At 47.4% G+C, this 27,979-nt stretch overlaps 1 protein-coding gene and 1 long non-coding RNA gene across 3 annotated transcripts in view; both read left to right on the plus strand.

Annotated features, from left to right (window-relative positions):
- The window catches only part of cfap20dc (CFAP20 domain containing), a 692,307-nt gene that overhangs the window by 121,442 nt on the left and 542,886 nt on the right, over positions 1-27,979 (plus strand). The window lies entirely within an intron of this gene.
- LOC140388353 (uncharacterized) lies at positions 324-27,608 on the plus strand. The gene is made up of 2 exons (XR_011934159.1): positions 324-2,072; positions 27,128-27,608. It is a non-coding gene; the product is annotated as an uncharacterized lncRNA (long non-coding RNA).

Raw genomic sequence — 27,979 nt, forward strand, 5'->3', positions numbered from 1 at the left:
TTCTCCCAGCATCCTTTGCAGCATCCTTTGCACAAAGAACCGGTCCTAATGGTTACCCATCCCCCTTCTTCCTGCCTTGAATCCCACTTGCAGGCTGCACATTAAGATTTTACTCCTAACTTAGCCTAACTACCCATCATGCCTTTCTGTTCATTTCCTCAGGAGTGTGCGTCGATTAGAGAAGAAACACTGAACTCAAAAAGGGACCTGCAAAATCGACATGGACGCGAGCCCGAGGACGGCCAGGCCATTCCCACGGGTGCATGGCGCAGTGGCGGGGAGCTGCTTGTGTTCTGACAGACGTCACACTGGCTGGCCACCATCTCAATGTCTGCGTCCTTACCAGGCCACCAGGCGTAGCTCCGAGCTAACATCGTCATCGGCGAGGCCCCAGAGTGGCCATCATGGAGATCATTTAAAACTTAACTGCCGACCCATCTTCGGGATCATCACCCGGGCTCCCGAGAGTAAGACCCCATCTTCCACACTTAACTTGGGCAACTTGGTGCGAAGGTCTTCAGCTCCCCAGATAACTGATGTGCAGTGCTACCAATGAGGACGACGTTTCGCAGCTTCTCCAAGACGGGATCCTTTTGCATCTATTCGCGGACACGCAAGGCTGTAACAGGAAGAGTATCCATATAATTTAATATGGCCGATAATCCGTCAACACGGTGGCGTGACACCGACTCCGATGGCAACGGCAGGCGATTCAGAGCGTCAGCATGGGAGTTCTGGGTAACAGGACGGTGGCTGGATGTGTGTTCATAAGCCGCTAGTAGCAGCGCTCAGCGTTGGATTCTAGCCGAGGCTACGGGTAGAATGCCCTTATCACCTTTAAAAAGGCCCTGCAGATGTTTGTGTCAGTGATCAATACGAAATGCCGTCAGTACACATATTGATGGGATTGCTTGACGGTGTAGATCACCGCCATGCTTTCTTAGTTGACGTGGGCATAGCGGCGCTCGCCCGCTAACAGGGTCCTGGAAGCAAAGGAAATAGGCCGTTCCGAGCTATCAGGCACTTGATGCGCCAATATCACTCCGGTCCCATACGGGGAGGTGTCACAGGGGACGATTAAAGATTTTCGAGGGTCATAGTGCATCCACAAGCTTGAGGTGGTCAGGTGTCTCTTTATTCGTCGGTCAGGGCCCCAATGCCATCCAGAGTTTTTCCTCAAAAGAGAATGTAGAGGGGCCAGAATAACAGCCAGGTGTGTAACGTGTTTTCCATAATAATTAACAAGGCCTAAGAATGACCTCAGAGTCATGGCGTCAGTGGGAGCCGGAGCCATTTGGATGGCCTTCACCTTGTCCGCCACGGACTGGAGGCCAGCATTATCTACTCAGTACTCCAGGTATACCACTTTGCGCGCGTGAAAAACGCATTTCTCTTGGCGCAGTCAAATGCCGAAGTCCGAGAACCTGCGGAGCACTGCCTCCAGATTTTTGAGGTGTTCCTCTTCCGAGACGCCGGTGACCAAAACATCATCCAGATAAACGGCAATCCATGTAGCACGATTTCCATGGTGCGCTGAAAAATGGTGCATGCAGAAGACACCCCAAAAGGCAAATGCGTATATTCAAACAGGCCCGTCGGGTGTTGATGGTGACATAGCGCCTCATCCAATGGCAGCTGCAGATACATGTTGCTCGTGTCTAATTTTGTGAAAGTAACGCCGCGGCCAGTTTGGCGTAAAGGTCTATTCACAGAAGCAGATATTTATCCAGGCGGGAAGTGGTATTCACAGTTAATTTATAATCCCCACAAATGCGGATGGAGGCATTTAGTTTGAGGATGGGAACAACCAGAATGGCTCAATCGGCAAAACAAACAGGCCGGATTATGTCCAATGCTTCCAGACAGTCCAACTCCGCATTAACTTTGTCAACTAAGGCAGATGGAACAGGGCGGGCCTGGAAAAATCAAGGATGGGCCAGAGAGTCGACGAGAATCCTTGCTACTGCCCCTCTGATGGTGCTGAGCCCTGGGTGGAACACTTCGGGAAATTTCCCTAAAACAGCACATAAACCGCCCGAGCTGACCTGTAGAATTCAGCTCGAAGTGTACAGGTCAGTCAATTCAACTTTGGTGGTGGGAAACTTCTGGAACAATAATTTGGGACAAAATGAATAGTAACTTATGTTACGATCCCAGTTGGTGTTACTGTTGGACGAAGACAAAGGAGAACCAGTGGATGTTAGTGCATTTATTTAAATTTCCAGAAGGCCTTTGACAAGGTGCCACACAGGAGACTGTTGAATAAGTTAAGAGCCCATGGTGTTAAGGATAAGATCCTGGCATGGATAGAGGATTAGCTGACTGGCAGAAGGCAGGGAGTGGGGTTAAAGGGGTCTTTTTCAGGATGGCAGCCGGTGACTAGTGGTGTGCCTCAGGGGTCGGTGCTGGGACCATAACTTTTCACAATATACATTAATGATCTGGAAGAAGGAACTGAGGGCACTGTTGCTAAGTTGCAGATGATACAAAGATATAGACATAGTCATAGAATTTACAGTACAGAAGGAGGCCATTCGGCCCATCGAGTCTGCACCGGCTCTTGGAAAGAGCACCCTACCCAAGGTCAACACCGCCACCCTACCCCCATAACCCAGTAACCCCACCCAACACTAAGGGCAATTTTGGACACTGAGGGCAATTTATCATGGCCAATCCACCTAACCCGCACATCTTTGGACTGTGGGAGGAAACCGGAGCACCCGGAGGAAACCCACGCACACACGGGGAGGATGTGCAAACTCCGCACAGACAGTGACCCAAGCCAGAATCGAACCTGGGACCCTGGAGCTGTGAAGCAATTGTGCTATCCACAAGGCTACCGTGCTGCTATGGAGAGGGACAGGCAGTATTGAGGAAGCAGGGGGGCTGCTGAAGGACTTGAATAGGCTAGGAGAGTGTGCAAAAAAGTGGCAGATGGAATACAATGTGGTAAAGTGTGAGGTTATGCACTTTGGAAGGAGGAATGGAGGCATAGACTATTTTCTAAATGGGGAAATGTTTTGAAAATCAGAAGCTCAAAGGAATTTGTTCAAGATTCTCTTAAGGTTAACGTGCAGGTTCAGTCGGCAGTTAGGAAGGCAAATGCAATGTTAGCATTCATGTCGAGAGGGCTGGAATACAAGAGCAGCGATACACTTCTGAGGCTGTGTAAGGCTCTGGTCAGACCCTATTTGGAGTATTGTAAGCAGTTTTGGGCCCCATATCTAAGGAAGGATGTGCTGGCCTTGGAAAGGGTCCAGAGGAGGTTCACAAGAATGATCCCTGGAATTAAGTGCTTGTCGCATGAGGAGCGGTTGAGGACTCTGGATCTGTACTCGTTGGAATTTAGAAGAATGGGGGGGATCTTATTGAAACTTACAGGATACTGAGAGTCCTGGATAGAGTGGATGTGGAGAGGATGCTTCCACATGGAGGAAAAACTAGAACCAGAGGATACAATCTCAGACTAAAGGGACAATCCTTTAAAACAGAGATGAGGAGGAATGTTTTCAGACAGATTGGGTGCCACATTTGAGAAAAGATGTGAAGGCAATGGACAGGGTGCAGAACGATTCATGATAATGGATCCAGGGATGAGGAACTTTATGAATATAAGTTGGAGAAGTTGGGACTGTTTCCTTGGAGAAAAATGGTTGAGAGGAGATTTTATAGAAGTATTCAAAATCATGAGGGATCTGGCGAGCGTAATTGGGAAAAACTGCTCCTATTCATGAAAGGATCTGTAACAAGAGGGTACAGATTGAAAGCAATTGACAAAAGAAGCAAAAGCTTTTTCGCACAGAGTGGTTGATCTGGAATGCACTGTCCGAACTTGAGGTGGAGGCAGGTTCAATTGAGGAATTCAAAAGGGAATTAGACTGTTCTCTGAAAAGGAAGAATATGCAGGGTTATGGGGAAAACAGGGACAGCACTAGATGACTTGCTTGTTCGGAGAGCTGATATACTAAGTCAAATAGCCCACTGCACTGTAATAATTCAGTGAATTTGTGACCTCTAAGATGAGCTTTCAACCACACATTCGTACAATTACCAAGACTGCCTTTTTCACCTCACTAACTTTACCCTGGCTCAGCTCATATGCTGTGAAACCTTCATTCATGCCTTTGTTACTTTTCGACTTGACTATCCCAATGCACTCCTAGCTGATCTTACCTTCTGTAAACTTGAGGTGATCCAAAACTCGAGTGCCTGTGTCTTAACTTGCAGCAAATCCCATCCATCCATTACTCCTGTGTTCAGTGACCTACAAGCAACATCTTTATTTTGAAATTCTCAGCCCCATTTTCGAACCTTAGTAGGCCTGGCTTCTCCCAAACTCTAATCTCCTTTAGCCTCACAACCTGCGGAGATATGCACTCAGCAAATTCTGGCCTCTTGAGCATCCCCAAATTTAATTTCTCCACCATTGGTGACCATGCCTGCACCTAAGCTCTGGATTTCTCTCCCTGCACCTCTTCACCTCCTTTTCTACCTTGCTTTCTTCCTATGAGCCAATCCTTAAAACCTATCTCTTTGACCAAATCTTTGGTCATCTGACTTATTATATCTCCTTATGTGGGTCACTGTCATATTTTTTTTACAATACTTCTGTGAAGCACTTGAGTCGATTTATTGTGTTATGCAATATATTAGAGAGGGTGCAGAAGAGATTTACCAGAATGTTGCCTGGTTTGGAGGGCATTAGCTATGAGGTGCGATTGAATAAACTCGGTTTGTTCTCACTGGAACGACGGAGGTTGAGGGGCGACCTGATAGAGGTCTACAAAATTATGAGGGGCATAGACAGAGTGGATAGTCAGAGACTTTTCCCCAGGGTAGAGGGGTCAATTACTAGGGGGCAAAGGTTTAAGGTGAGAGGGGCAAGGTTTAGAGTAGATGTACGAGGCAAGTTTTTTACGCAGAGGGTACTGGGTGCCTGGAACTCGCTACTGGAGGAGGTGGTGGAAGCAGGGACGATAGTAACATTTAAGGGGCATCTTGACAAATACATGAATAGGATGGGAATAGAGGGATACGGACCCAGGAAGTGTAGAAGATTGTAGTTTAGTCGGGCTGCATGGGCGGCACGGGCTTGGAGGACCGAAGGGCCTGTTCCTGTGCTGTACATTTCTTTGTTCTTTGTTCTATAAGTGTCGATTTTTGTTTTATCTCCCTCCAACTCCATCAACAAATCTTTTTTTTAATATAAATTTCGAGTACCCAATTAATTTTTTTCCAATTAAGGGGCAATTTAACATGGCCAATCCACCTGCCCTGCACATCTTTGGGTTGTGGGGGCGAAACCCACACAAACACGGGGAGAATGTACGAACTCCACACAGACAGTGACCCAGAGCCGGGATTGAACTTGGGTCCTCAGCGCGGTGAGGCAGCAGTGCTATGCATTCCGCCACCGCGCTGCCCTTCCATCGATCAATCTAACTGCCACCGATGCATCTGTCTATGACAGTATTGTTGGGAGTGACCACTGCATGGTCATTGTGAGGATCAACTCCGATTTTCACACATTTTTCCATCATGTTATGTGGCAGTACACTGTACAAAGTGGGATATATCAAGAACAGATCCAGTAACTCAAAACTAGTCAACTATGTCATGCTTTGGGAATGTATATTGCTGCAATTAATCATCTCATGTCCCAGCATATCCCTCACTGTTCCACTATAATCAAACCAAATAAGCAATCTTTGTTCATTGAAGAGTGTAGAAGAATGTGCGTGTGACATAAAGTATATCTGAAAATTAGATACTAACCTGCTGGTGGTATGTTGGTGGATTACATGCATGCTAAACAATAAAAGCCGAATCCAATAGGCAACAATGTAGTTATACAACCAAAGGATGAGTTTAAATTTCCAGTCATAAATGTTGGTGAAGAATTAACATAAGAACATAAGAACTAGGAGCAGGAGTAGGCCATCTGGCCCCTCGAGCCTGCTCCACCATTCAATGAGATCATGGCTGATCTTTTGTGGACTCAGCTCCACTTTCCGGCCCGAACACCATAACCCTTAATCCCTTTATTCTTCAAAAAACGATCTATCTTTATCTTAAAAACATTTATTGAAGGAGCCTCTACTGCTTCACTGAGCAAGGAATTCCATAGATTCACAACCCTTTGGGTGAAGAAGTTCCTCCTAAACTCAGTCCTAAATCTATGTACCCTTATTTTGAGGCTATGCCCCCTAGTTCTGCTTCCACCCGCCAGTGGAAACAACCTGCCCGCATCTATCCTATCTATTCCCTTCATAATCTTATATGTTTCTATAAGATCCCCACTCATCCTTCTAAATTCCAACGAGTACAGTCCCGGTCTACTCAACCTCTCCTCGTAATCCAACCCTTTCAGCTCTGGGATTAACCTAGTGAATCTCCTCTGCACACCATCCAGTGCCAGTACGTCCTTTCTCAAGTAAGGAGACCAAAACTGAACACAATACTCCAGACGTGGCCTCACTAACACCTTATACAATTGCAGCATAACCTCCCTAGTCTTAAACACCATCCCTCTCGCAATGAAGGACAAAATTCCATTTGTCTTCTTAATCACCTGTTGCACCTGTAAACCAACTTTTTTGCGACTCATGCACGAGCACACCCAGGTCTCTCTGCACAGCAGCATGTTTTAATATTTTATCATTTAAATAATAATCCCTTTTGCTGTTATTCCTACCAAAATGGATAATCTCACATTTGACAACATTGTATTCCATCTGCCAGACCCTAGCCCATTCACTTAGCCTATCCACATCCCTCTGCAGACTTCCAGTATCCTCTGCACTTTTTGCTTTACCACTTATCTTAGTGTCGTCTGCAAACTTGGACACATTGCCCTTGGTCCCCAACTCCAAATCATCTATGTAAATTGTGAACAGTTGTGGGCCCAACACTGATCCCTGAGGGACACCACTAGCTACTGATTGCCAACCAGAGAAACACCCATTAATCCCCACTCTTTGCTTTCTATTAATTAACCAATCCTCTATCCATGCTACTACTGTCCCCTTAATGCCATGCATCTTTATCTTATGCAGTAACCTTTTGTGTGGCACCTTGTCAAAGGCTTTCTGGAAATCCAGATATACCCCATCCATTGGCTCCCCGTTATCTACCGCACTGTTAATATCCTCAAAAAATTCCACTAAATTAGATAGGCACGACCTGCCCTTTATGAATCCATGCTGCATCTGCCCAATGGGACAATTGCCATCCAGATGCCTTGCTATTTCTTCCTTGATGATCGATTCCAGCATCTTCCCTACTACGGAAGTTAAGCTCACTGGCCTATAATTACCCGCTTTCTGTCTACCTCCTTTTTTAAACAGTGGTGTCACGTTTGCTAATTTCCAATCCGCCTGGACGACCCCAGAGTCTAGTGAATTTTGGTAAATTATCATTTGTGCATTTGCAATTTCCCTAGCCATCTCTTTTCGCACTCTGGGATGCATTCCATCAGGTCCAGGAGACTTGTCTACCTTTAGCCCCATTAGCTTGCCCATCACTACCTCCTTGGTGATAACAATCCTCTCAAGGACCTCACCTGGCATAGCCTCATTTCCATCAGTCACTGGCATGTTCATAGATTATCATAGAATTTACAGTGCAGAAGGAGGCCATTCGGCCCATCGAGTCTGCACCGGCTCTTGGAAAGAGCACCCTACCCAAGGTCAACACCTCCACCCTATCCCCATAACCCAGTAACCCCACCCAACAATAAGGGCAATTTTGGACACTAAGGGCAATTTATCATGGCCAATCCACCTAACCTGCACATCTTTGGACTGTGGGAGGAAACCGGAGCACCCGGAGGACACCCACGCACACACGGGGAGGATGTGCAGACTCCGCACAGAGAGTGTCCCAAGCCGGAATCGAACCTGGGACCCTGGAGCTGTGAAGCAATTGTGCTATCCACAATGCTACCGTGCTGCCCCATGTTATTTGTGTCTTCCACTGTGAAGACCGACCCAAAAAACCTGTTCAGTTCCTCAGCCATTTCCTCAACTCCCATTATTAAATCTCCCTTCTCATCCTCTAAAGGGCCAATATTTACCTCAGCCACTCTTTTTTGTTTTATATATTTGTAGAAACTTTTACTATCTGTTTTTATATTCTGAGCAAGTTTACTCTCATAATCTATCTTACTCTTCTTTATAGCTTTTTTAGTAGCTTTCTGTTGCCCCCTAAAGATTTCCCAGTCCTCTAGTCTCCCACTGATCTTTGCTACTTTGTATGTTTTTTCCTTCAATTTGGTACTCTCCCTTATTTCCTTAGATATCCACGGTCGATTTTCCCTCTTTTTACCGTCCTTCCTTTTTGTTGGTATAAACCTTTGCTGAGCACTGTGAAAAATCACTTGGAAGGTTCTCCACTGTTCCTCAACTGTTTCACCATAAGGTCTTTGCTCCCAGTCTACCTTAGCTAGTTCTTCTCTCATCCCATTGTAATCTCCTTTGTTTAAGCACAAAACACTAGTGCTTGATTTTACCTTCTCACCATCCATCTGTATTTTAAATTCCACCATATTGTGATCGCTCCTTCCGAGAGGATCATTAACTATCAGATCCTGAATCAATCCTGTCTCATTACACAGGACTAGATCTAGGACCGCTTGTTCCCTCGTAGGTTACATTTCATACTGTTCTAGGAAACTATCGCGGATACATTCTATAAACTCCGCCTCAAGGCTGCCTTGACCGACCTGGTTAAACCAATCGACATGTAGATTAAAATCCCCCATGATAACTGCTGTACCATTTCTACATGCATCAGTTATTTCTTTGTTTATTGCCTGCCCCACCATAATGTTACTATTTGGTGGCCTATAGACTACTCCTATCAGTGACTTTTTCGCCTTACTATTCCTGATTTCCACCCAAATGGATTCAACCTTGTCCTCCATAGCACCGATGTCATCCCTTACTGTTGCCCGGATGTCATCCTTAAATAACAGAGCTACACCACCTCCCTTACCATCCACTCTGTCCTTCCAAATAGTTTGATACCCTCGGATATTTAACTCCCAGTTGTGACCATCCTTTAACCATGTTTCAGTAATGGCCACTAAATCATAGTCATTCACGATGATTTGCGCCATCAACTCATTTACCTTATTCCGAATACTAGGAGCATTCGGGTAAAGTACACTTATGTTGGCTTTTTTACCTCTGTTCTGAATCTTAACACCTCGATCAGTAACCTCTCCTAAGTTATATTTCCTCTTAACCTTTCTCCTAATTTTCCTTGTCGTTGAACCTATATCTTCATGTAACAACCTGCCACGTCGCTTACCATTAATGTTTTCACTTCCCGTTTTATTCCTTTTAGTATTCCTGGTCCTATTCACTGAGCTCCCCTCAGTCACTGCACCTTGTACTGTCGCCCTTTTTGATTTTTGACTATGGCTTCTCTGCCTTACACTTTCCCCCTTACTGCCTTTTGTTTCTGTCCCTGTTTTACTACCTTCCAACTTCCTGCATCGGATCCCATCCCCCTGCCACATTAGTTTAAACTCTCCCCAACAGCTCTAGCAAACACCCACCCCCCAGGACATCGGTTCCAGTCCTGCCCAGGTGCAGACCGTCCGGTTTGTACTGGTCCCGTCTCCCCCAGAACCGGTTCCAATGTCCCAGGAATTTGAATCCCTCCCTCTTGCACCATCTCTCGAGCCACGCATTCATCCTATCTATCCTGACATTCATACTCTGACTAGCTCGCGGCACTGGTAGCAATCCTGAGATTACTACCTTTGAGGTCCTACTTTTTAGTTTAACTCCTAACTCCCTAAATTCAGCTTGTAGGACCTTGTCCCATTTTTTACCTATATCGTTGGTGCCCATGTGCCACGACAGCTGGCTGTTCAGCCCCCCCCCCCCCCCAGAATGTCCTGCAACCGCTCCGAGGCATCCTTGACCCTTGAACCAGGGACGCAACATACCATCCTGGAGTCTCGATTGCATCCGCAGAACCGCCTGTCTATTCCCCTTACAATTGAGTCCCCTATCACTATAGCCCTGCCATTCTTCTTCCTGCCCAGCTGCGCAGCAGAGCCAGCCTTGGTGCCCTGAACCTGGTGAGCCATCTCCCTCAACAGTATCCAAAGCGGTACATCTGTTTTGCAGGGAGATGACCGCAGAGGACACCTGCACGGCCTTCCTACTCTTGCTCTGTCTTTTAGTCACCCATTTTCTATCTCCCTCAGTACCTTTCACTTGCGGTGTGACCAACGCGCTAAACGTGCTATCCACGACGTCCTCAGCATCGCGGATGCTCCAAAGTGAGTCCATCCGCAGCTCCAGAGCCGTCAAGCGGTCTAACAGGAGCTGCAACTGGACACACTTCTTGCACGTGAAGGAGCCAGGGACAGTGGACGTGTCCCTGAGCTCCCACATCGCACACGAGGAGCATGACACGGGTCTGAGATCTCCTGCCATGTCTTAAACCTTCGGTTAACTTCAACAATTACAATTTACCAAAAAAAATTTCATAAATAAATAAGCAACGAAGAAAAAAATATATCAATATACCAATGAAAAGAAAAAGAAAACAGAAACACTACTTACGAGTCACTGACCTCGAGCCTTCCTCTTGATCTTCACAGCGGTTGTTTTTTTTTTGGTTAGAGGAGGGGGTAGGGAGGGAAACACTAAAGAAGTGTTTCGGATTTAAGTGTCAGTTGACAACAGCTCCTCCACAAACTACGTTCAAATTAGGGTGACCACGACAGAGGTATGCAAATTTCCATTGCAACACCAATCAGCAGCTCTGCTCTACTGCCCTCTGCTGGATGCTTGACTTCACTCGAACAGCTACGGTCTCTAGCTCAGGTACACCTTCAAGTTAGGGTGACCACGACAGAGGTATGCAAATTTCCATTGCAGCACCAATCAGCAGTTCCGCTCGACTGCCCTCTGCTGGATGCTTGTCTTCACTTGAACAGCTAGGGTCTCTAGCTCAGGTACACCTTCAAGTTAGGGTGACCACGACGGAGGTATGCAAATTTCCCTTGCAACACCAATCAGCAACTCCACTCTACTGCCCTCTGCTGGATTAAGCAACTAACGAGAGAAAAATATTCAATTATCCACATTTATATCTTCTATGATTGTCCAACAAGTGAAGCCAAGAGACGATACTGAAGTATATACAGCCATCTTCAGCCAGAAGTGGAATGGATAGTACTAGTATCTATCTGACAATGTGCAAAATTTCCCAGGTGTCTTATTTGGGCTTTTTTCGAGACTTGAATACAAGAAGATAATCTATTGTTGGTAATAATTTGGCAATGATTGGATAGGTTACAGTTGCAACCAAGTGCAATTCCACTGCTGGACAGTGGAGGAAAGGGATTGGAGGAGGATGGTGTAGTCATCTGAGTTGTAGGCGATAGAGGCTGAGAAGATGAAAGAAAGCTATTGCACCACAATCACGCAGGATCTAATTTGTACCAAAAACAGAAAATACTGGACAATCGCAGTATGTCTGATAGCATCCGTGGACAGAGGAGGGAGCAAAATTTTGAGTCTGGGTGACTTGAAATAGGATCTGATTTATACTGTTGGGGGGGGGGGGGGAGCTGAATAGAGAGTCAATGATAGGTGGAGACTGACCCGCTCTAAACCGAATCTCCAGCCAGTGGGGCGCATGGTCCGAGATAACTATCCCCGTATACTCTGTCCCCTCCACCTCCAACTCACTACAATGTAATCAATCCTCAAATACACCTTATTGACGTGTGAAAAGAAGGAATACTCCGTTCTCCCTGGGTTCTGAAAGTGCTATGGGTCCACCATGCCCATACTCTCCATAAATCCCCCCAGTTCCCTTGCCATTTGTACCCTACCCATCGACCTGGGGCTCGACCTATCCACCCTTGGCTTCAGGACACAGTTAAAATCTCCTCCCATGATCAACTGGTGCGTGTCCAAATCTGGGATCGCTGCCAGCAACCCTCTCATAAAACCCACATCATCCCAATTTGGGGCATACACATTTACCAACACCACCGGTGCGGTGCTCCTTTCAATACCCCACCCACAATCTCATATCTCCCACGTGGATCCCTCACCTCCTTCACACTCACAAATCCCATTTTTTTGCTCATTAAAATTGCCACTCCCCTCGATTTTGAATCAAACCCCGAGTGAAAAACCTGCCTGACCCATCCCTTCCTTAACCTAACCTAGTCCTTCACACGGAGGTGCGTCTCCTGCAGAGAGACCACCCCCGCTTTCAAGCTCCTGAGGTGCACGAACACCCGCGACCTTTTAACTGGCCCATTCAGTCCCCGGACGTTCCACGTTACCAGCCTTTCTGGCCTCCAATCCCCTCTACCGTTCGTCATCTTCCCTACTTCACACCTCCCCTTCATTCCACCGTATACCTAGCCCATCCCAGATGGCCCCTTTCTCCGCCCCTGACCATGTCATCTGTTACTCACTGCCACGTCGCATTTACCCCCCGGCACCCCTCTCGGCCTTCTCCCCCACTACCTCACTTACGTTCACCAGTATCACCTGCTAGCGAGGCAGCCACTGCCCAAAGGCACCTCTCAATGACCTTCCCTTCCCTCCCCACTCCTCAGCTCAAGGAGGGAGACTCCCTGCTGACCTGACCCTCCCCCACCCAAACAAGGACTTCTCTTGAACTCCAGGCAGTCTTATCCAAAAGCAAACAAACAAATGTTTAACACAAACAGTATCATAAAACAATAGGGGGGGGGACACCCATCTCCATATAAACTTTTCACCCCTACAACCCTTTACAACAATCCCAACAGTAAACAGCAACCCCCCGCCCCCAAAAAAGACAAAAATCCCCCAATCCCTACCCCCACTTCAAACATGCTCCCAACCATTACAAAGTGCCAGCACCCCGGTTTCCAAGCATTGTCCGCTCAGTTCTCCCCCAGTTTATGCTCCTCAATGAAGTCTTCAGCTGCATCTGGGGTCTCAAAATAATACTCCCGGCCTCCGTACATCACCCATAATTTCACCGGGTAGAGTACCCCAAACCTGATCTGCCACCGGTACAGCACTGCCTTGGTCTTGTTGAAGCCTGCCCACCGCTTCACCAACTTGGCTCCGATGTCCTCATAAATTCGGACCCTATTCCCCTCCCAGTCGCAGGTACGCTTCTCCCTGGTCCATCGCAAAATCTTCTCTTTCGCCACAAATTTGTGGAGTCTCACGACCACCGCCCGCTCCCCAGCTCTAGGCTTCTGCCTCAGGGACCTATGTGTTCAATCCACTTCAGGCGCCTTATCTGCACCCTTTCTGCTACCAGCCCTCCCAGCATCTTTGAGAGGTTCCTCATGGTACTCACACCTTCCACTCCTTCAGGTAGGCCCACTAGTTGCAGGTTCTGTCTTCTCGAGGTATTCTCCTGCTCCTCCACCTTTGCCCTCAACATTTTACAGACGTCCCCCAGGAGCCCCACATGATCGCTGTGGTCCGAGATCACTCCTTCATTCTCCTGAATCTGCGACCCCTGCACCGCCAAACACTTCTCCATCCATTCCAAAGAACTCTTCAGGGGTGTCACAGCTCCTTTGAGGGATCTCCCACATTTCCTTCCTCTGCTGGCAGAATTCCTCTTTAATAAAAGCCATCAGCTGCTCCATCTGGGGCCTTCTAGCTTGCATCAGCCCTTCCCCCGCCAGCATACTTACAGTGGCTGCTGCTGAAGTACAGGCCTGCTGCAACTCTTTAGCCTGGTCTGTCACTGTTTTCTGCCGGGTCTGATAACCAGCAGACATACCACTCACAGTGGAAACTACTCCTTCAACATTCACCTACGCCTTTTCATCAAATTTCCAACCAGTATCGGGTAAAACAAGCTCTTTCTGTGCCTTCAAGCAGGAGCTGCCCTGTGTGTGACCACTCACACCATGGCCACCACCGGAGGTCCTAGCTGGAGACTGACAAAAGATGTTTTGGACAGAAAGAACAAAAGGAATGTAAATGGGGGTGATTAAGGCTAAGAAGGGTCCTGATGGTGCACATAAAGAGATTAGAATGTGTGAATGGCAAACAAAGGTGAACAGTGTGTCAAAGGGCAACTGGGAACAGTTGACCCAAGTGGGATGGGGGAAAGGAGGACAACGGTGAGGGAAAAAACGATCTATGGAAGAAATTAAGATAAATTGATAGAAATAAAACTGGGGTGAAGGTTGAGGAGTGAGTTCACAGTCTGAAGTGGTTGAACTCAATGTTAAGTCCGGAAGGCTGTAACGTGCCTAATTGGAAGACGAGGTGCTGTTCCTCCAGTTTGCGCTGGGCTTCACTGGAACATTACAGCAGGCCAAGGATAGACATGTGGACGTGAAACAGTGTAATTTGTGACTTTGGTTTGGGCCATGTCATTGTTGCGGTAGATGCACCTGATTAGAGAGAATCAAACTTTAAATTGTGGGAGAGGGGAGCATGGATTTAGGAGGGACATCAGAGAGGAAAATGAAATTGGAAATAGGATGATGGTTTGCCATGTCACAATCAAGGGGTTTAATGGTGAGTTCAGAAGGAGGGAGGCAGTATCAGAGGAGAGAGAACCATTTAGTGTGTGCACTGATGCCTGCCTGCCTGCCTTCCCTCCTTTAGCAATTTGATAGGCCTTTTGAGCTTCAGCCCTTGGGTCTCTGGACATGTATCCACCTTCCAACTGTGCCCCCGCCCCCAATGTCCATTCGGTCCCAAACTTATTCAATTAGTTTAATGCTATTTCTGTTGATCCATTTTCAGCCTGCTTTAAATTTATAAACCCCTGAATATTTTTCTTATTTCCGTTTCTGGACATGAATTTTTATTTTATGAATTTATCAAAGAACAACTCTATGACCTATTTAATTTACTTTTCCTTGTTATAATTCTGTTGCTAACCCCACTTCTTAAATTCATAACTGCATCTTTATATAATTCATTATTTGGACTACCATCTGTACTTTGTTGCTTGCTTGCTTTATTTAATTTATTTTTCCTAATCCTAGTTTGCTTTTAAGGCTGTTTTCCTTGCTTCATTTCCATTTTTTAATTAATTTCCTAATTAGTGCTCACTCCATTCTTTGCCAGCTCAGGTTTTAAATTTCCAAAACCTGCTTTAATTAACTTATTGATTGCCAAGTTCCAGTCTCCACTTGCTTTGTTATTTTATCCCACCTCTACTTAATTGGCTAATTTGTAAAGAGAAACTGTTTCCAATGGCAAAAGGGTCAGTAACCAGAGAAAAGAGACTCCGGCAACAGAACCAGAGGCAACATGGAGGAAAATAATTTCACTCAATGAGTGATTGTGATTGTCAACGCACTCTTTGAAATGGGTGCTGTAAGCATATTCAGTGTAACCTTCAAAGGAAATTGGTTCAATACTTGAAGGATAACATTTCCAGGGCTATAGGGAAAGAACAAAAGAGTGTGACTAATTGAATAACTCTACCAAAGAGCTGGTACCGACAGGCATGCGCAATATGGCTTCCACCGTGTTGTATCATTTTATGATTTCTGCCTTTTCTACCTCTCATTTATTTTCACCAATTTTTGGTGAAAGTACTTAATTTATAAATCCTGCCCATCGTTTTAGAAGTTTCTAGATCGTCTAATTTCATGTCCAATTTTATTTTTATTTAATTCATTTCCTCTGATCTGGTAAAACACATTTAATTAAAATATTGTATATAACACGTTGCAGCAGCAGCCAGAGCAGTGGCACTGCGTCAAAGCGCAGAAGAGCAATAGTCATAGGGGACTCTATAGTCGGGGGCACAGATAGGCGCTTCTGTGGACGTGAAAGAGACTCCAGGATGATATGTTGCCTCCCTGGTGCCAGGGTCCAGGATGTCTCAGAATGGGTCGCGGGCATCCTGAAGGGGGAGGGCAAACAGGCAGAGGTCATGGTACATATTGGTACTAACGACATAGGCAGAAGGGCGGATGAGGTCCTGCAGCAGGAGCTCAGGGAGCTAGGCAGAAAATTAAAAGAGGGTTGTAATCTCGGGATTACTCCCTGTGCCAGTGAGGCTAGAAATAGGAAGATAGAGCAGCTAAACACTTGGCTAAACAGCTGGTGTGGGAGGGAGGGTTTCAGTTATCTGGACCACTGGGAGCTCTTCTGGGGCAGGTGTGACCTGTATAAGAAGGACGGGTTGCATCTAAACTGGGGAGGCATAAATATCCTGGCCGCGAGGTTTGCTAGTGTCACAAGGGAGGGTTTAAACTAGTAGGGCAGGGGGGTGGGTACCTGAGCAATAGGTCAGAAGGTGAAAAAATTGAGGGAGAACTAGGAAATAAGGCTACTTTGGCTCGGAGGAAGAGCAGACAGGGAGATGTTGTTGAAAACAGCGGGACTGGTGGCCTGAAGTGCATATCTTTTAATGCAAAAAGTATAACAGGTAAGGCGGATGAACTTAGAGCTTGGATTAGTACTTGGAACTATGATGTTGTTGCCATTACAGAGGAAGGCAAGGATTGGCAGCCAAACATTCCAGGATTTAGATGTTCAGGCGGGATAGAGGGGAATGTAAAAGGGGTGGAGGAGTTGCGCTACTGGTTAGGGAGAATATCACAGCTGTACTGCGGGATGACACCTCCGAGGGCAGCGAAGCTATATGGGTAGAGATCATGACTAAGAAGGGTGCAGTCACAATGTTGGGGGTTTACTACAGGCCTCCCAACAGCCAGCGTGAGATAGAGGAGCAGATAGGTAGACCGATTTTGGAAAGGAGTAAAAGCAACATGGTTGTTGCGATGGGAGACTTTAACTTCCCCAATATTGACTGGGAGTCACTTAGTGCTACGGGCTTGACGGGGCAGAGTTTGTAAGGAGCATCCAGGAGGGATTCTTAAAACAATATGTAGATAGTCCAACTAGGGAAGCGGCTATGCTGGACCTGGCTTTGGGGAATGAGCCCGGCCAGGTGGTAGAAGTTTCAGTAGGGGAGCATTTCGGGAACAGTGACCACAATTCAGTAAGTTTTGAAGAGCTGGTGGAGAAGGATAAGAGTGGTCCTAGGGTCAATGTGCGAAATTGGGGGAAGGCTAATTATAGCAATATTAGGCGGGAACTGAAGAACATAGATTGGGGGCGGATGTTTGAGGGTAAATCAACATCTGACATGTGGGAGGCTTTCAAATGTCAGTTGAAAGGAATTCAGGACCGGCATGTTCCTGTGAGGAAGAAGGATAAATATGGCAAATTTTGGGAACCTTGGATAACAAGAGATATTGTAGGCCTCGTCAAAAATAAAAAGGAGGCATTTGTCAGGGCTAGAAGGCTGGGAACAGCCGAAGCCATTGTGCAATGTAAGGAAAGTAGGAAGGAACTTAAGCAAGGAGTCAGGAGGGTTAAAAGGTGTCACGAAAAGACATTGGCAAATAGGGTTAAGGAAAATCCCAAGGCTTTTTACACGTACATAAAAAGCAAGAGGGTAGCCAGGGAAAGAGTTGGCCCACTGAAGGACAGGGGAGGGAATCTATGTGTGGAGCCAGAGGAAATGGGCGAGGTACTAAATGAATACTTTGCATCAGTATTCACCAAAGAGAAGGAATTGGTGGATGTTGAGTCTGGAGAAGGGTGTGTCGATACCCTGGGTCACATTGAGATCCAAAAAGACGAGTTGTTGGGTGTCTTGAAAAATATTAAGGTGGATAAGTCCTCAGGGCCTGATGGGATCTACCCCAGAATACTGAAGGAGACAAGAGAGGAAATTGCTGAGGCCTTGACAGAAATCTTTGAATCCTCATTGTCTTCAGGTGATGTCCCGAAGGACTGGAGAATAGCCAATATTGTTCCTTTGTTTACGAAGGGTAGCAAGGATAATCCAGAGAACTACAGGCCGGTGAGCCTTACGTCAGTGGGAGGGAAATTATTGGAGAGAATTCTTCGATACAGGATCTACTCCCATTTGGATGCAAGTGGCCGTATTAGTGACAGGCAGCACAGTTTTGTGAAGGGGAGGTCGTGTCTCACTAACTTGATAGAGTTTTTCGAGGAGGACACAAAGATGATTGATGCAGGTAGGGCGGTGGATGTTGTCTATATGGACTTCAGTAAGGCCTTTGACAAGGTCCCTCATGGCATACTGGTACAAAAGATGAAGTCACACGGGATGAGAGGTGAGCTGGCAAGATGGATACAGAACTAGCTAGGTCATAGAAGGCAGAGAGTAGCAATGGAAGGGTGCTTTTCTGATTGGAGGGCTGTGACTAGTGGTGTTCCGCAGGGATCAGTGCTGGGACCTTTGCTGTTCATAGTATATATAAATGATTTGGAGGAAAATGTAACTGGTCTGATTAGTAAGTTTGCGGACGACACAAAGGGTGGTGGAATTGCAGATAGCGATGAGGACTGTCAGAGGATACAGCAGGATTTACACTTCTGGTGACGGCCATGGAGGAGTAGGTCGCACATTTGATAGCTCACGCCTCTGATGGACTTTTGGACCTTTTTCCCCCATTTTTCTGGATTTTATGGGATAAATCGGTGAAGAGTGAGACAGTGAGGATAAATGCCGCTCCGGTGTATGGAGAATTGGACCCGAAGTGGCCGTGTGAGAAGACAAAGTCCTATAAGGAAGATGCAAGCAGAGTGGGAAAGCATGGCAGAGAGCAAGGGCCGCGGGGAGACGGAGCAGCTGGTGAAGTTTTTTGAAGATTGCTTCGCCAAGCTGAAGAAGGATACGCTGGCCCCGATTAAGGCTTCGATTGATCCAGTTGTGCAGAATCAAGAGACCCACGAAAGAGCGATCCAGGGGGTGGGGAAAAAGGTGTCCGAGCACAAGGAATACATAACCGCTGGAAACCAAGGTGGAGATGATGAACGACCACCAGAAAAGAATGCAGGAGAAGTTGGAGGACCTGGAGAACAGGTCCAGGAGGCGGAATCTTAGAATTGTCGGCCTCCCTGAAGGCAGTCAGGGATCGGATGCGAGGGCTTATGTGACGGACAAGTTGGAGAAGTTGATGGGGGCTGAGGCGTTCCCTCTTCCCCTGGAAGTGGATGTAGCGCACAGAGCCCTCGCGAAGAAGTCCCGAGCAAACGAGCCGCCGAGGGCGATGGTGGTACGCTTTCACCGATTCCTGGACAAGGAAGACGTTCTGCGGTGGGCCAAGAAGGAACGGAGCAGCAAGTGGGAGACTTGTGAGCTGCACATTTATCAGGACCTGGGCGCGGATTTGGCCAAGAGGCGAGCTGGGTTTAATCGGGCAAAAACGGACCGCTTTAAGAAGGTAGCTGAAGTTCGGGATGTTGTACCCAGCCCGCTTGGGGTCACACATGAGGAACGGGACCTCTACTTCGAAACACCAGACGAAGTATGGACTTTTATTAAAGAAAAGAGGCTGGAGGTGAACTAAAAGACACTGAAGCCTTGGAGAGTGCTGTGGTGGCGATGTGTTGTGCTGGGCTGGATAAGTATAAGTAGTGTTATGTGTAATAAGGGGCTGTTTGGATGGCTGAAGGTAACTTTGTCTTGTAGGGAGCTGGTTAGAGGGGAGATGGTCGTTCGGGCTGGTTCTGTTTTTGGGTGTTTTTTTTTCTAAAGTAACTGTTTCTTCACTGTGGTTTCTGATGTTTGTTTACTGGGGAATGTGATGCTTTTAATATGTTTGTCCAAGAGGGGGGAGAGGGGAGAGAACAATGGGGAGACAGACTGCTTGGTGCCATGGGCGGGCGCTATCAAGTCAGCATGGGTCAGCTGACTGACGGAGCACAGTGGGGGGGGCGAGCAGGTGTTAAGCTGGAGCTCGACTTGGGTTGGGTTTCTAGTGTTTTTGCTAGTTCTTTGAAGAGATAACAAATAGGTTAGACCAAGGAGAGCCAATGGATGTTATCTATCTTGACTTCCAAAAGGCCTTTGATAAGGTGCCTCATGGGAGACTGCTCAGTAAAATAAGGGCCCATGGTATTCGAGGCAAGGTACTAACATGGATTGACGATTGGCTGTCAGGCAGAAAGCAGAGAGTTGCAATAAAAGGTTCTTTTTCGGAATGGCAAACGGTGACGAGTGGTGTCCCGCAGGGTTCAGTGTTGGGGCCACAGCTGTTCTCTTTATATATTAACGATCTAGATGACGGGACTGGGGGCATTATGGCTAGGTTTGCCGATGATACAAAGATAGGTGGAGGGGCAGGTAGTCTGGAGGAGGTGGGGTGGCTGCAGAAAGATTTAGACAGTTTAGGAGAGTGGTCCAGGAAATGGCTGATGAAATTCAACGTGGGCAAGTGCGAGGTCTTGTACTTTGGAAAAAAGAATAGAGGCATGGACTATTTTCTAAACTGTGACAAAATTCATAATGCTGAAGTGCAAAGAGACTTGGGAGTCCTAGTCCAGGATTCTCTAAAGGTAAACTTGCAGGTTGAGTCCGCAATTAAGAAAGCAAATGCAATGTTGTCATTTATCTCAAGAGGCTTGGAATATAAAAGCAAGGATGTACTTCTGAAGCTTTATAAAGCATTAGATAGGCTCCATTTAGAATACTGTGAGCAATTTTGGGCCCCACACCTCAGGAAGGACATACTGGCACTGGAGCCGGTCCAGCGGAGATTCACACGGATGATCCCAGAAATGGTAGGCCTAACATACGATGAACGTCTGAGGATCCTGGGATTATTTTCATTGGAGTTTAGGAGGTTGAGGGGAGATCTAATAGAAACTTACAAGATAATGAATGGCTTAGATAGGGTGGACGTAGGGAAGTTGTTTCCATTAGCAGGGGAGACTAGGACCCGGGGGCACAGCCTTAGAATAAAAGGGAGTCACTTTAGAACAGAGATGAGGAGAAATTTCTTCAGCCAGAGAGTGGTGGGTCTGCGGAATTCATTGCCACAGAGGGCGGTGGAGGCCGGGACGTTGAGTGTCTTTAAGACAGAAGTTGATAAATTCTTGATTTCTCGAGGAATTAAGGGCTATGGAGAGAGAGCGGGTAAATGGAGTTGAAATCAGCCATGATTGAATGGTGGACTGGACTCGATGGGCCGAATGGCCTTACTTCCGCTCCTATGCCTTATGGTCATTTCCCATAAGCTGAGTCAAAAGAAAAGACATCTGCGATGAGTGAACTGCAGGCTGTTGAAATATTATTTAGCTCCTGAAAATGAAAATCACTTATTGTCACAAGTAGGCTTCAAATGAAGTTACTGTGAAAAGCCCCTAGTCGCTGTGGTGTTGGGTGCTCTGATGCACAGATGAACCAACACAGTTGTATTTGGTACAACTCTATTTTATTTCAACTTCTATATACAATTCGGTCTGGATACTCTGCACGTTGTGTCTCCCTGAGTGTGTAGTGTAACAGGTCTGTCCTTGTCATGGTCTCCAGCTAATACTGGCCACCAGGTGTCGTGTTTGTCCTTTTATACTGTCCCTGTCCTTGTCTGTTATTGGTTGTGGTGTTGTGTGTTCTGATTTGTCTGTTGGTGTGTCTTTTATGATGTGTGTGTTTGAATATCATGACAGTCGCCACATTCCGGCGCCTGTTGGGGGAGGCTGGTACGGGAGCTCCTTAACAGCTGGGCACGTTTTGACACATTATTAAGAACTGGATTTTTCAGTGTACAAGTCTAGTTTTTTTTTCCTGAAATTGAGGCCTCTTTTGGTATGCCACTTCGACTTATCCATCGCTTAAGCGGATCTTAGATGCTGACCGTTGTAAATAAATCTGAGCCTCATAACCACATGCCTCATAACCAAAATGCCTCAAGTCAAGTCACATCAATCCTATCCAGCAGCGTTCCAGCAGTAAATCGTGAAATATGCAGAAGAAAATGGCGGGAACATGGCTGCTCACCATAATTACGGAGTCACGAGAAAAATGTTCAGGATCGGCGCAAAGCGGAGGATGTGTTGCGTACAACCTGTGGTGTTGGGTGTTCTGACACACAGATGAGCCAACACGGTTGTATATGGTACAACGCTATTTTATTTAAACTTACTATGTACAGTTTTGTCTTGACACTCTGCACGTGGGGATTCCCTGTTTGTGATTTTGTAACAGCTCTTCTCCGTGTCTTTGTCCCCAGACCTACTGACCACCAGGTGTCGTGCTCGTGCTTTTTATGTGGTTGGTGTTCTTGTGTGTGATTGGTTGTGGTGTTGTGTGCTCTGATTTGCCTGTTGGTGTGTCCATCATGATGTGTGTGTTTGAATATCATGACATCCCCCCTTTTTACAAAGGTATGTGCCTACGTGGTAATAAATATGATCGTGTCGTGAGTGCATCTAAGAGTGTGTGTGTGTCGTGTACAGCATGTGCATATGACGGAACTATTTACATGGGGCGATGTCGGGTGCGTCACATGAACCAAGTTGTACCATAACATAACATGAATGCGAACGAGAGAAAAAAAAAACTTGAACAGTTGTCCAGTCAGACGATATCTGGAACGATAAACAACAACAGGTTATCATGTAAAATTGTGCAACTTGTTAGACATATGAACGGTATTATAAGTCCAGTCTAATGGGCTTGTGACGAGTTCGGGTTGACCGCCTCAAGGGTGGATCAAGAACCACCGGCTGCTGTGCAGGCATGGCCATGGGTGGCGATGGAAAGGGCGTGATGTGCGGCAGCTCCACAAAGTCATCCTCGGAAGCCTGTTGAGGATCTGGCGTGTGCGTACTGTGTGGCTGTGAGCGTGGAAGTCGGCGAAGGGCGCGCCGATTGCGGCGACGCACTGAACCATCCGGCATGCGAACCAGGAACGAGCGGGGAGCCACTTGTCGGAGGACTTCGGCCGATGCTGACCAGCCACCATACGGTTGATGGACGCGTACTTTGTCTCCGGAGGACAGGGGGGCAGGTCCGTCGCTCGTGTGTCGTACCGACTTTTCTGGCGATCACGCTGCATTTGCATGTTCCGAAGAACCGTCTCATGGTCTGTTGTTGGTGCCAGGATGGAAGGTACCGTCGTCCTGAGGGAGCGACCCATTAGTAGCTGCGCTGGCGAGAGACCCGTGGATAGCGGGGCCGATCGATAGGCCAGCAAGGCGAGGTTAAAGTCCGATCCGGCAGCAGCCGCCTTGCACAGGAGCCGCTTGGCGATGTGGACACCCTTTTCAGCCTTCCCGTTCGATTGTGGATGTAGAGGGCTGGATGTCACATGAGTGAAACCATATGCTGCGGCAAAGGACGACCATTCACGGCTGGCGAAACAGTGTCCATTGTCTGACATGACAGTCCTTGGAATGCCATGGCGAGCAAATGTTTCCTTGCAGGCCCCAATGACTGCGGACGACGTCAGATCATGGAGAGGCATGACTTCCGGGTAGTTTGAGAAGTAGTCTATAATAACGATGTAATCTCTGCCGAGCGCGTGAAATAGGTCAACACCCACCTTCGCCCAGGGGGACGTCACCATCTCGTGTGGTAGAAGCGTCTCCGGAGGATGCGCCGGCTGAAACCTCTGACAGGTTGTGCAGTTGAGCACCATGTTGGCTATGTCTTCATTAATACCCGGCCAATATACCGCCTCTCGGGCCCTTCGTCTGCATTTTTCGACGCCCAAGTGGCCTTCGTGTAGTTGATGAAGAATCATCTGGCGCATGCTGTGCGGAATAACGATCCTGTCTAATTTCATAAGGACCCCGTCTATGTTGGTAAGGTCATCTCGCACATTATAAAACTGGGGGCACTGCCCTTTGAGCCACCCTTCCGTCATGTGGCGCATCACTCGCTGCAGAAGGGGGTCAGTCGCCGTCTCTGCGCGTATGTGGGCCAGACTAGGATCATCAGCTGGCAGATTTGCTGCTGTCAGAGTTACGTGTGCCTCAATTTGACGCACGAACCCCTCCGCATCTGGTGGTGTGCTCACTGCTCGGGAGAGAGTGTCCGCCACGATGAGATCCTTCCCCGGAGTGTAGATCAGTTCGAAATCATACCTCCTGAGTTTAAGTAAGATGCGCTGGAGGCGAGGGGTCATGTCGTTCAGGTCTTTGTTAATGATGTTGACCAGGGGGCGGTGGTCAGTTTCAACCGTAAATCGTGGCAGGCCATACACATAGTCGTGGAACTTGTCCAGTCCAGTTAACAAGCCCAGGCATTCTTTTTCTATTTGCGCGTAGCGCTGTTCGGTAGGCGTAATGGCTCGTGAAGCATTTGCAACCGGGCCCATGACGACGTGCTGTCTTTTTGCAGGAGTACCGCTCCAATACCAGATTGGCTGGCGTCTGTTGAGATCTTTGTAGGGCGAGTCGTGTCAAAGAACGCCAGCACTGGTGCCGTGACCAGTTTGTGCTTGAGCTCCTCCCATTCCCGCTGATGCGATTGGTGCCAGTTGAATTCTGTCGATTTTTTTACGAGATGGCGCATATTCGTTGTATGAGAAGCCAGGTTGGGAATGAACTTCCCAAGGAAGTTGACCATGCCCAGGAATCTTAGGACAGCCTTCTTGTCAGCCGGCCGTGGCATGGCTGTGATGGCGCTAACTTTGTCTGCATCGGGACGGACCCCTGACCGTGAGATGTGGTCCCCGAGGAATTTCAGCTCCGTCTGGCCGAAGGCACACTTCGCACGGTTGAGACGCAGGCCATTTTGTCGTATGCGGGTGAAGACACGTCGTAGACGATGCATGTGTTCCTGCGGAGTGGTGGACCAAATGATGATATCGTCCACATATACACGTACCCCTTCGATGCCTTCCATCATCTGCTCCATAATGCGGTGGAAAACTTCAGATGCTGAAATGATGCCGAATGGCATCCGGTTGTAGCAGAATCTGCCAAAAGCGGTGTTGAATGTGCATAGTCTTCGGCTGGCCGGATCCAATTGGATCTGCCAAAATCCTTTGGACGCATCCAATTTGGTGAATATTTTGGCTTGCGCCATCTCGCTGGTGAGGTCCTCTCGTTTCGGGATGGGATAGTGTTCCCGCATGATGTTGTTATTCAGATCTTTAGGATCTATACATATGCGGAGCTCGCCAGAGGGCTTCTTTACACAGACCATGGAGCTGACCCATGGCGTGGGCTCCGTGACCCTGGATAGGACCCCTTGGTCCTGAAGATCCTGCAGTTGTAACTTGAGGCGGTCTTTGAGTGGCGCAGGAACCCTGCGAGGTGCGTGAACGACAGGGATGGCGTCCGGTTTGAGTCGAATCTTGTACGTGTATGGCAATGTCCCCATGCCTTCAAAAACCTCCTGGTTGTGGGCAAGGAGGGAATGGAGATTTGCGTGGAACTCAGCATCCGGGAAGTCGGATATCTCATCTGGAGAGAGAGACATAATGCGCTGTACCAGGTGAAGGACCTTACACGCCTGTGCGCCCAGTAACGAGTCTTTTGATGAGCCGACAACTTCGAAGGGGAGTGTGGCCATGTGCATCTTGTGAGTTACCTGTAGCTGGCAAGATCCTATGGACGGGATGACGTTCCCGTTATAGTCAACCATCTTGAGCCGGGATGGCGTGATGGGTGGTTTGACCTTCATGGCCTGGACTGCAGAATATGCAATCAGGTTGGCGGATGCGCCGGTGTCCAGACGGAAGGTGACGCGCGATCGGTTGACCGTCAGGGTGGCACACCACTCATCGGCTGGATTGATGGCATTGACCTTGTTGACATCGATGACGGAAACGCGGAAGGCATCCTGGTCATCTGCATCACTTAACTGGAAGTCTTGATGCGTGGGCTGGACGGTCCTGACTTGTCTGCGAGATTGTCGGGGATGTGCTGGATCCATGGGTTGAGCTGAACGACAGTGGGCAGCGTAGTGGCCCATCTTGCCACATCTGAGGCACTGTCGGTTTTTTGCAGGACATTGCCCTTTTAAATGTAGAGCTCCACAATTGCTGCACGTCATGACATCACGGCGTTCGTTGCGCCACTGCGCATGCGCAGTGCAATCTTACGGTGGGCGCGCCTGCGCAGTGCGTCCCTCGATGTGGCCGTTATTTTTGGCGCGCACCAGCGCGGGAGACCGCGAAAAGCGCGGGAAGCGGCCGCTGTCGTCCGGGCCGTGGGTCGGGAAGTAATCGACGGCCTGGATGCGTTCGACGTCGTGGGCGGCCTGGCTTGCCGATTCGACGGCTGGGGACCCCCTCCGTGCCAACTCGGACGCCTGAAATCGGGCAAAACGGCAGGTAGCATTTTCGTGGAGGACACAGGCTTCCACAGCAGATGCTAAGGTGAGGCTTTTTATTTTAAGAAGCTGCTGGCGTAGGCCACTAGAGGCAACGCCAAAAACAATCTGGTCCCTGATCATGGACTCTGTGGTGGTGCCGTAACCGCAGGACTGCGCTAGAATCCGGAGGTGCGTCAAAAAGGGTTGAAAAAGCTCCTCCTTACCTTGCAGGCGTTGCTGAAAGAGGTATCTTTCAAAACTTTCATTTACTTCAACTTTAAAGTGCTGGTCCAGTTTGAGGATGACCGTGTCATATTTGGATTGGTTTTCGCCTTCTTCGAACACCAGTGAGTTGAAGACGTCGAGGGCGTGCTGACCTGCGTAGAAGAGGAGCATTGCAATCTTCGTTTCATCCGAGGCACTCTGTTTTTCGGTGGCTCGGATGTACAGGTCAAATCGCTGCCTGAAGAGCTTCCAATTGGTACCTAGGTTCCCCGCGACTTGCAACGGCTGCGGTTTGTCGGTGCGGTCCATGTCCAGAATGGCAGGTTAGTTGGCAGGTATCGATCCACTCCTGTACCATGTGGTGTTGGGTGTTCTGACACACAGATGAGCCAACACGGTTGTATATGGTACAACGCTATTTTATTTAAACTTACTATGTACAGTTTTGTCTTGACACTCTGCACGTGGGGATTCCCTGTTTGTGATTTTGTAACAGCTCTTCTCCGTGTCTTTGTCCCCAGACCTACTGACCACCAGGTGACGTGCTCGTGCTTTTTATGTGGTTGGTGTTCTTGTGTGTGATTGGTTGTGGTGTTGTGTGCTCTGATTTGCCTGTTGGTGTGTCCATCATGATGTGTGTGTTTGAATATCATGACACAACCAAGGTGTTTTTTTTCAAATAAAGAAGTCCATGATAATCGTAGACTCTATGCAAACTCATATAAATGAGGAAACAAAGTGCAGTTTAGACAGCAAGAACACTGTGTTAAACATTATTCTTGGTGGTGTAACAAAGTTGCGACAGCCACTTGACATTTCTGTCACCTGCCGCTTTCAGGCTGAACTTGGAATATTTGGGAAAGTCAGATGTCTACATGTGAACATAGTTTCATGAACACAGGACGTATGCGGCATGCCTCCTATGCTGATATGATCTCGTGGATTAAGGACGCATGGGATAGTGTGCTTGAAGAGGTGATTGTGAATAGTTTCATCAAAACGGGGCTTATCAGTAGAGGCCAGAGAATGACTATGACATGAGCGACAAAGGGATCATCACTCCCATCCTCAGCCCCGAGCTTGCGGCGAACTTCCACTTAGACATAGAGGACGAGGAATTTGAAGGCATCTGTGATGTAAATGCTGTTGGAAGTGTTCATAGTTAGCAATACATGTGCTAATATGCAATTTTGCTGTTGTCTTGGGAGTGACGTTTGTTACAAGTTTATCATTGTTCGTGAACCAGATTTGGATTTATTGAATGATTTTTTTTTTCCTTTTAATTGATAAATGCACTAATAAAAGAGAATTGAATTTCACCTGTTTTTCAGATCTTGTCTTGTCTCGTCATACACACCACTTTGACTTGTATATTACAAAAATTGGAAATCTAATCAATTCTACTTAAACACTCAGAAATCTGGTATTTTTTCATGACTATGCAATTCTCAATATAACCACCAGAAATATATCCTTGAACTCAATTTCAGCATTAGAGTAGCATAGCATTAACACAGTGCAATTAGAATAGCATAACAGAGTAACATTTCTAGCATTGCAAGTGTGTGCCTTTCAGCAACTCCAGGTAGAAATTCTATGTTTCTGGTATTCAGTCTACAAAGTGAATGACAGGAAAAGGTTCTTCCTCACTTTTGATCAATTATTCAAAATTGGTAACTTCTAAAATGTC

The sequence above is a fragment of the Scyliorhinus torazame genome, chromosome 13, assembly GCF_047496885.1.
Source record: "Scyliorhinus torazame isolate Kashiwa2021f chromosome 13, sScyTor2.1, whole genome shotgun sequence".
NCBI lineage: Eukaryota > Metazoa > Chordata > Chondrichthyes > Carcharhiniformes > Scyliorhinidae > Scyliorhinus > Scyliorhinus torazame.